At 41.0% G+C, this 12,546-nt stretch overlaps 1 pseudogene; it reads left to right on the forward strand.

Annotated features, from left to right (window-relative positions):
* The first annotated feature begins 952 nt into the window (after positions 1-952).
* On the forward strand, positions 953-3,580 carry LOC121937145 (annotated as a pseudogene).
* Positions 3,581-12,546: the final 8,966 nt, after the last annotated feature.

The raw sequence follows: 12,546 nt of genomic DNA on the forward strand, positions 1-12,546 counted from the left end.
TTTAAACTGTATTGTTCTTTGTATTTTATATTTTTGAATTGCATTGTCCTTTGAAATTGTGAGCCAGTTTGAGTCCCAATTTTGGGGGTGAAGTGGGATATACATAAATATAAATATAACAACAACAACAAGTGGAAAGTGTTTGAGAACAATCTTCAGGCCCTGACAGCATGGAATTTAAAGTGAACTTGGAAGAGGAAGGTTCCTGGCATAAAAGAAAGACCCTACGTTTTGTGCTGGCTATGACTGGTTTAGATATTGGTTTTCACACTTGCTTGGAGAAAATGCTTTTTTAAAGCATATTTTCCAACTGTGCAGTGTTACACCAATCATCCCACACTAAAAACAAACAAGCAAGCAAACAAACAAACAAGGACAACAAATGGAATACAAAGCCTGTTTTTTTCTCATGATTACACCAATCACCAGTGGCTCTTTATCATAAGTCAGTGGCTTTGCTGAGTTTCTTATCTACTAATTTTGTCGAGTTTCTCGTCTAATAATCAGTGATGATTCCTGCATGAATCTCCCTTAGTTCACTAAAAAAATATTGATCTGTTCTTGCTACCTCATCTTACCTTTGCTGACAAAATGACTAGCTCTGGCTTTTTTCTCCCTACAAAGAAAATAAAAACCAGAGATGGGTAATACATGTTATTGGGGACACTGAAGCGTTACAAAGCCTGTGCACACGTTTGAGTTCTCCAGAACTCTTCTTTGGGCATGATGATACAAAATTAGGAGATAAGGAAAGAAGCAAAAATTCCAAAAATCTAGCCTAGTGGATTGCTCACTAATGGACTGGGGTTTTTGTTGCAGATGAAGAGGTGTTAAAAGTATTCATTTTCAGCATGCTGGGATGCATGGTTAATGGTTTCTCTCCATCATCACCTCTTAGATTGCTGGCTGATACCCTGTTAATTGTCTTTATCAAAGCTCACAGTCTCCTGCAATGTCTGATAGAAGAGGAATGGAGCACTGTGACAATGTCTATATCAGCAAAGCTGGTGACTGAAATTTACTTGGAACACTAAAGGGAGAAAAGTCACCAGAAGCCACATTATGAGGATTACCTAATGGTTTATGATATCTGGGGATATATCCATACTGCAGAAATAATTTAGCTTGACAGAACTTTAACTGCTTTGTCTCAGTGCTATGGAATTCTGGCTATTGTAGTTTTGTGACACATTTAGCCTTCTCTGTCAGAGAGCTGAAATCCCAGGACTCCATCACACTGAACCATGGTAGTTATAGGAGCTTATAGTTTGGGCAAATAACCTGGCTTACCTCTTCTGGCTTCAGTTCTGTATCTGGGATGCTCCCAGATGTTATCATAGCAAAATAACCACCGATCAAGGTGGGATGCCACCACCTGGATACATCCTGGGTCAAAGCCTCACTCAGCTAGCACTTTTTCAAAGCTTCCGACTTAAAATATTGGCCAGCTGAGCAAGGCTTCAGCCTGGGATGCATCTGAGTGGTAGCATCCCTCCTAGATCGGCGGTGATTTAGCTATGAGAACATCTGGGGGCATCCCAGATTCAGAACTGAAACTGAAAGAGGTAGAATGGCTTATTTGCCCGAGCGGCAAGCTCCATAGTTATATCAAACTAGATAGTTTCTTTAGTGTGAATGCAGCCCGGATGTCTCACTGTGGTGCACTTTTTCAGATGCAGAAGGTCTTTATCCTTTGATAGTAAATTCCACCATGAGCAAGCAGTTGTATTTTCCATTCAATATAAAATCCTAATTAACCATGTAATGTCTAAATAACCAAATAACAGCAACATCATTTATTCATCATTGGTATCTTAATGTGGTTTGAGTGTTGGGCTATGGTTCTGGAGATTAGAGTTCAATTTCCATCTCAGCCATGAAACCCATTTGGTGCCCTTGGCAAGTCACATCTCTCAGCCTCAGGGGAACACAATAGCAAACCTGCTCTGAACAGCTCTTGCCAAGAAAATCCCAGGATAGGTTCCTCTTAGGGTTGGTATAAGTCAGAAATGACTTGAAGGCACACAACAACAAACTTCTTACTCCATGTCACTCTTCCAAATTTAATATTGCACTACCTTCAGGTTGTTGGGTGGGCTGCAGCAATCTTGTTTCCTATATCCACCTGTGGCTTGATTGCCTTCCAGTTGAAAAATGATAGAAAGAAGGGCAAGAATTTATATCTAGAATGACAAATCAACAAATACATATTTGTGGGAGTATTTCTGCTCTCCATTTTCATGGAAAGGAATATAAAGTGACAGCATAAAGGCTCAATATCAATTGCACCGATAGCGGCATGTCTAGAGATTGCTGTTATTTGGTTATAGACATTAGACATTAGATGGAATTTATCTCTCAAAATGACTTGATAGAGGAAGGACAATTGCACTCATGGAGAAATTAACATGCCAAATTCAAGCCTCCAAAGGATTAATAACAACAGATGAGATTGCCAATATTTGGAATGTGTTCATTATGTATGCCTACAAAGATTTCTCCCACATTGGACCCACACCTGCCCATCAGAAATATTGGAAGAATTTTTCTTGATGATAGCTCTAAAAGTATTTACCTATATAATTATGTGTAAAGGGGGGGGGGGGAGAGACATTGGTCACACTCTAGGAGAAGATTAAAATCTGGTTCTTCACCAAACCTATAGAGACCCAAGGTCTATTAGTTTTGTTTTAGAATGCAAATGTAGATTGCTCTGTATTGTTTGTCGGTAGATTTTAAATTTTGTAAAGTTGTTCTGTTGCCCTGCAATCTTTGGTTATTGGACCACATCCAGATATTCTAATAAGCAAACAGGTGATGAATCAAATGTCTGAAAATCAGGTGCATGCTTTAGCTGTTTCATATATTCACAATTCCTACTAATATATTTTTTTAAAAAAGCAATGAGTAATACCTATAACACATCCTTTTTTCCTAGTTTCATAAATGCATTTAGAACTTCTGTGAGTGTTTCTCATGCCTGTGTTGTTATACATTTCCCCTCAAGTTTCCTGTCTCCAATGCATAACATATATCTAATACAAATCACCATACATGCATATAAATTGAATTGTTGAAGTAATAACTCCAGTCAGGTCAGGACAAGGTTATGTTTACAAGTTCCCTACCAAATAGCAGAAGAATACCTATGACATCCCACCAGCTCGCTCTCTCCAAGGTATCTATGATGTCCCCCCTACCTCTTTTAAAGGTCCTGGGCAAGCAACTCAAATGAGTGATGAGAAATCTTAAGGGGTCTATGATGTTCCTTCCTCAAAAGGGATCTATGCTATTCCTCCCCCCCCCCTCAGCATGCAAAGATGATTCCAGAGAATGCTCACCAGATTCAGCAGCTTGCATAAAATATGAAACAAGACCAGAGGGTATGTACGATGCCCCTCCACCCATGGTCAAAGCAGCTGCATAAGATCCTGGACAAAAATGTTTTAGCAACCTACCCACCTCCTCAGGCCTAACACCACACCAACAAGGCCCATATGATGTCCCAGTGAGCCACCCAACTCAATTTGTAGGACAGCTGATTGCTCCCCAGAGTGATGTCTATGACACCCCGCGATGAGTCCCATCCCCAGGACAGCACTTGGAAATTGCATACAGTTTAAATCCTGAAGGAAATGAAGGTGTATATGATGTGCCTCCACAAGTCAGCCAGGGCACTAAAAATTGCAGTATGTGACTGACGGGATGAACAGGTTGTGTTTTTCCAGTACAGGGAGCACAAGGAGCAACATGTCCACATCTCCCACAACATCAAAGGAATCTTCTTTTTCATCAACTCCTTCTCGGGACAAATGCTTAGCACTGGATCCTGACACTGTCACAGAGAGACTTTACTGGCATCAGAACACAATGGAGACACACAGTAGCACAGTAGGGGTAGAAATGCTGTTGGTGGTATGATGAAAGGAAGATGGTAGTAACAGCCACCTCTCTCAAGGGAAAGCTGCTGTGCCAGCTCCTAAATGATTCATGAGGTGCAGGGCAATTGTCTCTTGTGACCGAGACAGTTTTTCCTTCCAGTTTGATGCTGCTGCTTCTGGGTATTTCCCCCAAAGTATCTTACTTTGGCATAAATGGAACATTATACTGATGTAAGTGACAAAAATAATTTCAGCCAAAATGTCACCCCTACACCACTCCTGGTGGGATTTATATTAAAAAGAAGACAGGTTCCAGCAGCTCAGCTTCATTTATTCAATAGGCAATTGTTCTAAAATTCTCAATAGATGCTTTATCCCTCTTTCTGGCAAATCCTAAAACATGTAAGACTCTGCCCATAATATATTTCTTTTACATGGGCACCTTGCAGATCATGCGCAGTGACAAATGGAGCTTGCCAACTTAAGAATTGATAACCTCCTCTAAGCCAGTGGCACTCTGACAAGTTATGCATCACTATGGTTTGCTGTGACCGTTAAATCCATAGACGTTTGTCTCTTTTACAACCAGGAATGTTTATAACTTATTGAAAGCTAATTCCAAAAAGACCTTCCCTCTGGCCTGATCATCTTTGGCACGTGCTGAGGCTCTAGTTCTCCTGAGAAAATGAAGTTGCTGATTCACTCCAATATTCTCCACACAAAAAAGCATGGATGAATAGCTTGGGCATATTGTGTATGTGAGTGTGTGTGTGTGTGTGTGGGGGGGGTGGTCATAAGCAAATGCTTGAGCTTTTTAAAATAATATTTATGTCCATAAGAAGCTCTTTATATAACACAACAACCTAAAACATTCAACTCAAATGCTGGTTTATTTAAAGTTTGCATCAAATGAATGAGCATATTTACTATCTCTGGGTGAGCATTTATGGTGTCAGAAAGGGATCTTCAAGGGTAAGAGGAGGAACGTTGATCAGATATTACATTTTTTAATATTTGTTCACCAGCTCATTGCTCCTATACAGCTACATCAGGCACCTTTTCCCCTGCCCAGTTCTTCTTAACAAAAGGCTTCCAGCCTATAAAGGATCACATTCTGATCCCTTCTATTAGAATTCACTCAGCCTTCCACATTTGCAGCTTCAACTTTTGCAGATGTGCCTATTCACACCTCCTCTGCTACCCTAATGCCATTTTTAATAGGGACTGCAAGCTTCATGGGACTGAGAGACTGTGAACATGTGGCGAGGCTTGTAAGTTTCTATTAAAAATAGTATAGGGCAGCAGAGAGGATGGCGGTAAATCCCACCAATTGCCTGCTTATAAATAATAATAAATAATAATAAAATTTTTATTTATATCCCGCCCTTCCCACGATCAGGGCGGCTTACAACAAGTTAAAAACACAACACACCAAATACAGCAAGTTAAAATACATAGCAGTAAAAAGCCATAACAAACAAGCAAAAAAGCCCCATAGCCCAACCTCTTGGCCACGGAAGAGGAGGGAGGCCCACAGGATTTTTATTCGGGGAATGCCTGTTGGAACAGGAAGGTTTTTAGATCCTTCCTGAATTGGGCCAGGGTGGTAGACGAGCGGAGCTCGGTGAGCAGCACGTTCCAAAGGGCTGGGGCAGCCATGGAAAATGCCCTCCGTGTTGTGGAGGCTAACCTAGCCCCAGGCACCTTCAGTAGCTGCTGCCCAGACGTTCTGAGGGTGCGAGGCGGAACCTCGCTGCTTCGCATAGGAACCTCGCTGCCTCGCAGGCATCCATGGTGAGTTGAATCTGCAGATCACACTTTTTGGAGGGTTAATTATGGTTTTGGGGGCCCTAGAGTTATTCACAGTTTCCCCATTTTTATGGGGGTCCTGTGTCCCTAATCCCAATAAAAGTGGAGAGCTGACTGTATATCTAATTCTAGCATTCTGATATAATTATGCATCTGTGTCAAACAACCCACTCAATGTGGCACTGTCATGACCAAGTGCAAATATAGCCAAAATAGATTGAGAAATACTTCCTGACCCATGTTGTCTTTAGTCAGCAGGCTGAGAGAATACTTATTGGATATTGAGTGGGGGAATAAAAGGAGTGTGGGTGGTGTTGCATTCATTACAATCTAAAACATCACACCTCTGTTTGCAAATTCCTGAAGTGAAAGGAGATTTTTCAGTGCCTGAAAACAGAACCTGGCATTTTGACTCCAGTTTGCATGCTATATTGGGTCAGGATTATTTTAAAATAGTGTCTTCACATTCAGAATCAATTCCATCAGAAAGCCAGAAAAGGGTAATGTGCTGTAGTCTTACTTCTATAAAGGTATACACTTTGTGATATTTAAAAATGATATTTTTCTGTTCATAGTGTTCACAATCCAGGGCAACCATGCTGCCAACTCCCATTGGTTTCTTGAGATCTCAGGCCAACTTACCTGTCCATTGGGCAGCAGCCAACATTTATAGCACTGTAAACACCGCTAAGGTGGCATTCAAAGGGTTTTACAAAGGCATCAAGCATCAATGACAAACTTTTCTTGGCAGGATCAGGATGGTAGATATAATGTCCATCCTGAAATCTTCCTGCCCATCTCATCCGAGTTAGAAATATTGAAAGTACAATATGCTACAGTATTGTTTCTATATTTTCAGAGGTAGTAAACTGCTGTATCAGTTCTACTACTAGGCAGGATGAAGCAACTGTCTCAGCAGCTGACTTGAAATGTCAAAATATTATATTTCTTTACACCTAGGAATAAGAGCATAGTATCTAAGGCCACTTGCTTTTTAACTTATAGCAACATAATACCTTGAAGATGCACTCATAATACACAGGGAGGATATTCATCTCCTCCCTCTTACTTCAAATATACCTAACCTGGTCTGGCCAACAAATAAATTATATATTTATGGGGGGGGATTACTTTTGAATAACTCTTCCTTTAATTTTAGAACACGGCCATAAATGTCTGACCACCCTGCTGTTCTACAAAAACACATAAAACACAATAATGCAAAATGTAGGGGAATTAAGATCCTAAGTTCTAAACTATAGCTTTGTTAAATTATTAGTTTAAAGTTGTGGGTTTTTTTTTAAGCCCTGCACTTTAATGCCCTATAAGAGCAATTAGAATCAGTATTAACATTAGCCCTGGCAGAAGGAATTTCAGAATTATTTCTCATCCACATTAATGAGGCTTATTATAGAAAACCCTGAGGTATTTTATATCTCACACGGAAGAATATAATTAGACACAAATTGATGGGCTTGTGCCTGATGCAAAATTAGGAGTTTATAGCGGGTGATTCAGAATCCAGCGTATATTGTCCTGAGAAAAGCACCTCCAAAAGGTGTAACTAATCCTGTGAAATAATCTGTAACCAATCTGCCTGACGCTTCCCATTTTCTGATACACAAACCATTATAGAAGCATCCAGGTGCATTCCTTTTTACAGCTTTTTACTCAAGACTATTGAATATGTAATGACCTTGACAGAGGAAAGTTATCTCCATTAGAGCCTGGAGTGCTAATGGCTTGGTGGCCTGGTGGGTATTAACAGTGGCTGATCTGTAAAATAATCTGCCATGTCAGAACAAGTGATTTTACCCAGGATCCTATGTTTGTCATCTGCAAACACTGTCTGCCAGGGATAAGAAAGCTGCTCTGCTGAAGAGGGAATGTGGTAGAATGGTTAGTGTTAGGAACTTGAGAAATCTGGGTTCTAGTACTCACTGAGCCTCAAGACTGGGCAACTTTGGGCCAATCACTGTTTTATAGCTTGATCTTCCTCACAGAGTCATTGTGAAACAGAAGTAAAGCCATGTATGCTGCCTCAGACTCATTGGAAGAAAAGTGGGGTACATATGTTACTCATAATCTGATCCTAGGCTGCATTGTTAAGAGTGTACTGTCTAGATTCTGCTTTGGTCAGACCTCACCTGGAATACTGTGGCCCAATACAGACAGGCAACAAGTGCCATCCTGGGGCCGATTTAAAGGCTCGGGAGAGCAGAGCATCCCCACGCTCCCAAGCCCTACCGTGCTCTCCCGGAGCCATTTTTGCATGCACATCTTCAGATGGCGCACACGCTGATGATGTGCATTGTGCACCATGTCCAAATGGCATGGTGCACAACAGACATCACTGCGCCGCTCCAGGGTGCTAATGGCACCTTGTCAGTGGCAGAAAAAGGAGCCGTGTTTCGCAGCTCCTTTTTTTTGAGTGCATCATTGCCGCAATGTGTGGTCGCCACAGCAATGATTCAGGGGATAAAGGGGCAGCCTTTGTCTGCCCCTTTCCCCCTTCTGTCCAGCCCTTGTGTCCAGTTTTGGGCACCTCAATTCAAGAAGGATGTTGATAAACTGGAGCACGTTCAGAGGAGGGTGACCAAAATAGTGAAAAGTCTGGAAGCCATGCCCTATGAGGAGACATTTAGGGAGTTTAGCCTGGGGAAAGGATAGTTTAAAGGTAATATGATAGCCATGCTTAAATGTATGAAAGGATCAAGTTTGTTTTCTGGTGCTCCAGAGACTAGTACATGGAGTGACGGATTCAGATTACAAGAAAAGAGATTTCACCTAAACATTAGGAAGAACTTTCTGACAGTAAGAGCTGTTTGATAGTGGAATATAATACCTCAGAGAGTGTGAAGTCTTCTGTTTGGAGGTTTTTAAACAAATGCTGGTGTTTTGAGTGTGTATTCCTGCATGGCAGGAGGATTGGACTGGATGGCTGTTGAGGTCTCTTCCAACTCTTTGGTTCTGTGATTTTATGATTCTATAAAGAAAAAGAAAACTGTTGGTATTTCTCCAGGTACCTACTGCAGCCACTCACTCACAGCCAAAGGCTAAGGGTTGATTTAGCCTGGCATCCTTCTGATGTTGTTGAAATGAATACCCAGCTTGTTGGGGACATTTAGCTTACATTGTAAACCACTTAGGGGGTGCTTAAGTGCACTGATAAGCGGTATAGAAATTTACTTGCTATTGCTAACTGGCAATAGATTGGCAAGGATTTCTGATGCCTACTTGTTTAGCAGCAACAGCAATTCCCACACCCAACAGTCCAGGCATGGACTGTTACCAGGCATGTGTGTACATATGTGTGGCTGTGTGTAAAGTCTGTGAGCTCTACTCAGTCCTGGCTTTATTCCTAAAGGGTTTTTGTTTTCTATTTCTTCAGTCCTTGTGTTCTGCAACCCTGCTGCTACATCCCTCTTGGGTGTTAAGGATGACATCTTGCCTACATCCACAATCAAGCAAAGATTCACAGTGTAGGATTTAATTTTCTATTAGCATATATGATCACTACCACACTCATATCTCCCAGTCATTTTACTGGGGCTCTTGGCAAGAGAGAACATCTTGCTAAATTGTACCCTGGAGTCATGACAATGACCTATCCTTTGCTGATTTCTTTTTCTTTTTTTTTTTTCTGAGAGAATAACTTAACAAAGACCTTGAGAAGGGGACTAAACTCCTGAAGGAAAGTGGGAAATGTACTAGGTATTATCTCACAAAGTTCCTAGAGCCAGCAGTCTTCCAGATGGCTGCTAGCCTCTTTCTTGAAGCAAAAAAACACTAGATAGCAAGAAAGGTCACCTTATCTTGCTGGAGAGCTGCATTTGCTTGACGCTAAAAAAGTTATGAGCTACCATTCTCAGGGCTAGAACAGTGGTAGGGAACTGTGGCCATTCAGATATTTTTGTAGTCAAGCTCCCATAATCCCTCATCACTGATCATGTGGATAGGACTTCTGGGAGCTGTAGGCCAAAAACATCTGAAAGTCCACAATTGCCCATTCCTGTGCTACAACCTGGGTAACTGTAAATGAATGCCTAGAGAAGAAGGCTACATTTCACCTGAGAGTGGTGTATTAAAATCTAGACGGCAAAGAGGAATAGGCTACAGAGATAATAATAATAATAATAATAATAATAATAATAATAATAATTTGTTTTATTTATATACCACTATTCCAAAGATCATAGCGGTGAACAGCAAGTAAGCTAATTAGCAAGTAAGCTAATTTGCCCCCAACAGTCTGGGTACTCATTTTAACTCCCTCCTCGGAAGGATGCAAGCCTGAGTCGAGCTTGGGCCCTTTTGCTGGTCTTGAACTCGCAACCTTGTGGTTTTGAGTGAATGGCTGCAGTAAATGGCAGAAGTAAATCCTTCTTAGGTTCATTCTCATATATTTTGTGGATGAAACAAGGAGGGAGGAAAAAACCCTTGCCCTGACATGCAAGATTTGCGGATTTATTTTTTTCCTTGGGGAAACAAATGCACATTACATGGATTGTTTTTGCTTATTTAGAAGCATAGACAGCACTGGAAAATGGGATAATTGGATAGCGTTGAATGTATATTATATACACAAAGGTCCAAATACACTGCTGAAATAATCCAGTTTGAGACCGCTTTGAAAACTCAAAGCATAGGTTCTGGATGGATGAATCTCCCATTTTGGTTTCTCCCACATTTACATTCTTTTCATCATGAAGATAAAGAAATTTACAGATTTTGTTTGATTTTCATCAAAGGCATAATGGGAAAAGAAATACTCTCATCCATGTCATCCATATGTTTGAGTGGACTTCATTCCAGGAGTGAAAGGAATACTTCACAAATGTTCCCCCACTGACATGAAAGGATATCTTGACATGTGTGAAACACCTTGGCGGGATACAAACCGCCATATAGTACGTATTGTATACGTACTAGGGTTAGGAAGGGGCGGTGCTTCCGCACCCCCCTAACCCTAGTACATATACAATACGTACAAGATGGAGGCGCCCCTTCCACAGGGGCGCCGCCATCTTTACGTACTGGACGCATAGCGTCCAGATGTGTTGCGGCGCCTGTGACATCGCGAATGCGCCAGCGTCATCAGTGCGCCACAGAAAGAAGCTCCGAAATGGAGCTTCTTTTTTGCTCCGCGCGGGAGCCGCGCGGTTGGGCTGCTGCGGCTCCCGCGCGGAGCAAATGGTGCCAGCGGGGGACCGCCGCAAAGCGGCTGTTTGTATCCTGCCCTTGTCAAGTCAATGATCAACTAGTACAAGATTTTTCTCATTTGGGGTTTGTTTTGCAATAATTTCAAAGAACAACAATATTTCAACAAAATTTTTACACAGAAAAGTGTTCTTAATCACAATGTGGCCTAAATTGCATTGTTAGCTCCACATAAAGTAGACCTGTTCAATCAATAGGATTTACCTATGTTTTGCTTCACTATTCAACAGTTGATTCAATGGTTTTACTCTAGCTGGCAATAACCAACAAGATCCAGGCCACTGTTGTTTGAGTAAACTTTTTTGGTGTATGCGCACAAATCAATTGTTTTGCAGAAAAGTCCCCAAAAATATAGTAAAATGCCTTTGAGCTTACCCAACAAAAAGAAATTATTTTGAAAAGCTTTGTTCTTTCTTGTATGCAAGAATAATTTTTTTAAAAGCAAAGAATTACATCCCTACTATGTTTGCCCCATGAAACTGAGGAGCAAGTGATCCCAAACATACCAAGGAAAGAAGTTTTCTATGCAAACCATCATTAACACAATTCTGTGACAAAACATGTGATGATGGCCAGAGGCTTAGATGCAAATGATGGCCATACCAATTCATGGAGGAGGACAGGTCTATCAAAAGCTATTAGCCATAATGTCTGAACGAGATCCCCTTGGCAAGAGGGTGTATGCCTTTGAACATGACTTGCAGAGCATGCATGTGTAGGTATTGTGAAGAATTTACAAGGAAGGAGAGCTGAAAGCATTTGAGGTGACCACTGTTGAAGATCACATGGGAAACTATGGGCCCAAACAGACATGCCAAAACAAAGCTGCCTTTGGAGATATGCTGTTCAAATGACACACACATCTTAAGAGGCCAGAAGCTGTGCCAGAGCTGCACTCCAGTCCTTAGGACTGAAGCATGGCTTTGGCACAGCTTCTGGCCTCTTAGGGCACATGCATAATTTAAACAGCATACTTCAAAAGTGACCCAAAGCAGCTTTATTGTGGCCTGTTTGGGCCCAATATGAACACTTGGTCTGGTCCAGAAGGTCTTCTCTTCTTGATTGAAAATAACTAAATCTTGGACTATAGGTCTCTGAAAATGTTTATTTTCTTCTGTGTTTGACACCTAAGTCTAGTTTAGTATTGACTCACAATTCAACATGGAGACATCTGATTTTACATTTGTTTTTCCTACTGTTTCCTGAAAAATAATATTAATCATTGTTCCTGTAAAAGAAAAGATAATAATGCAATTTGAAAAAGAGACAGAAAGTCAGGCAGGCAGGCAGGCAGGCAAGCAAGTGTATAATGGTTAGGAGAGAAATGAAAATCTATCCACTACTCATTTAGATTTTAATTTTCCACACCAGATTCAGATCATGAAGTCTCTGCATCAGATCTGATTGCCAAATAGTCAGCTCTAATGCAGTTCTGATATTTAATCTTCCCTGACATATAATCATAAAATTACCTTTCAAAAGTTTTGGATTCTAGTCAGTGCCCAAAGGAGGAGTAAGAAAGGGATAAGATCATTTGGAAGGAAGTGGGATGATTTCAAACGGGGAGAAAAAAAGGAAGTGGGCTGTTTGCTAGGCCAAACTCCATTATTTCCACCTGAAAAGAAGTGGCATGTCA

Source organism: Sceloporus undulatus, chromosome 7 (assembly GCF_019175285.1).
Source record: "Sceloporus undulatus isolate JIND9_A2432 ecotype Alabama chromosome 7, SceUnd_v1.1, whole genome shotgun sequence".
NCBI classification, from domain to species: Eukaryota; Metazoa; Chordata; class Lepidosauria; order Squamata; family Phrynosomatidae; genus Sceloporus; species Sceloporus undulatus.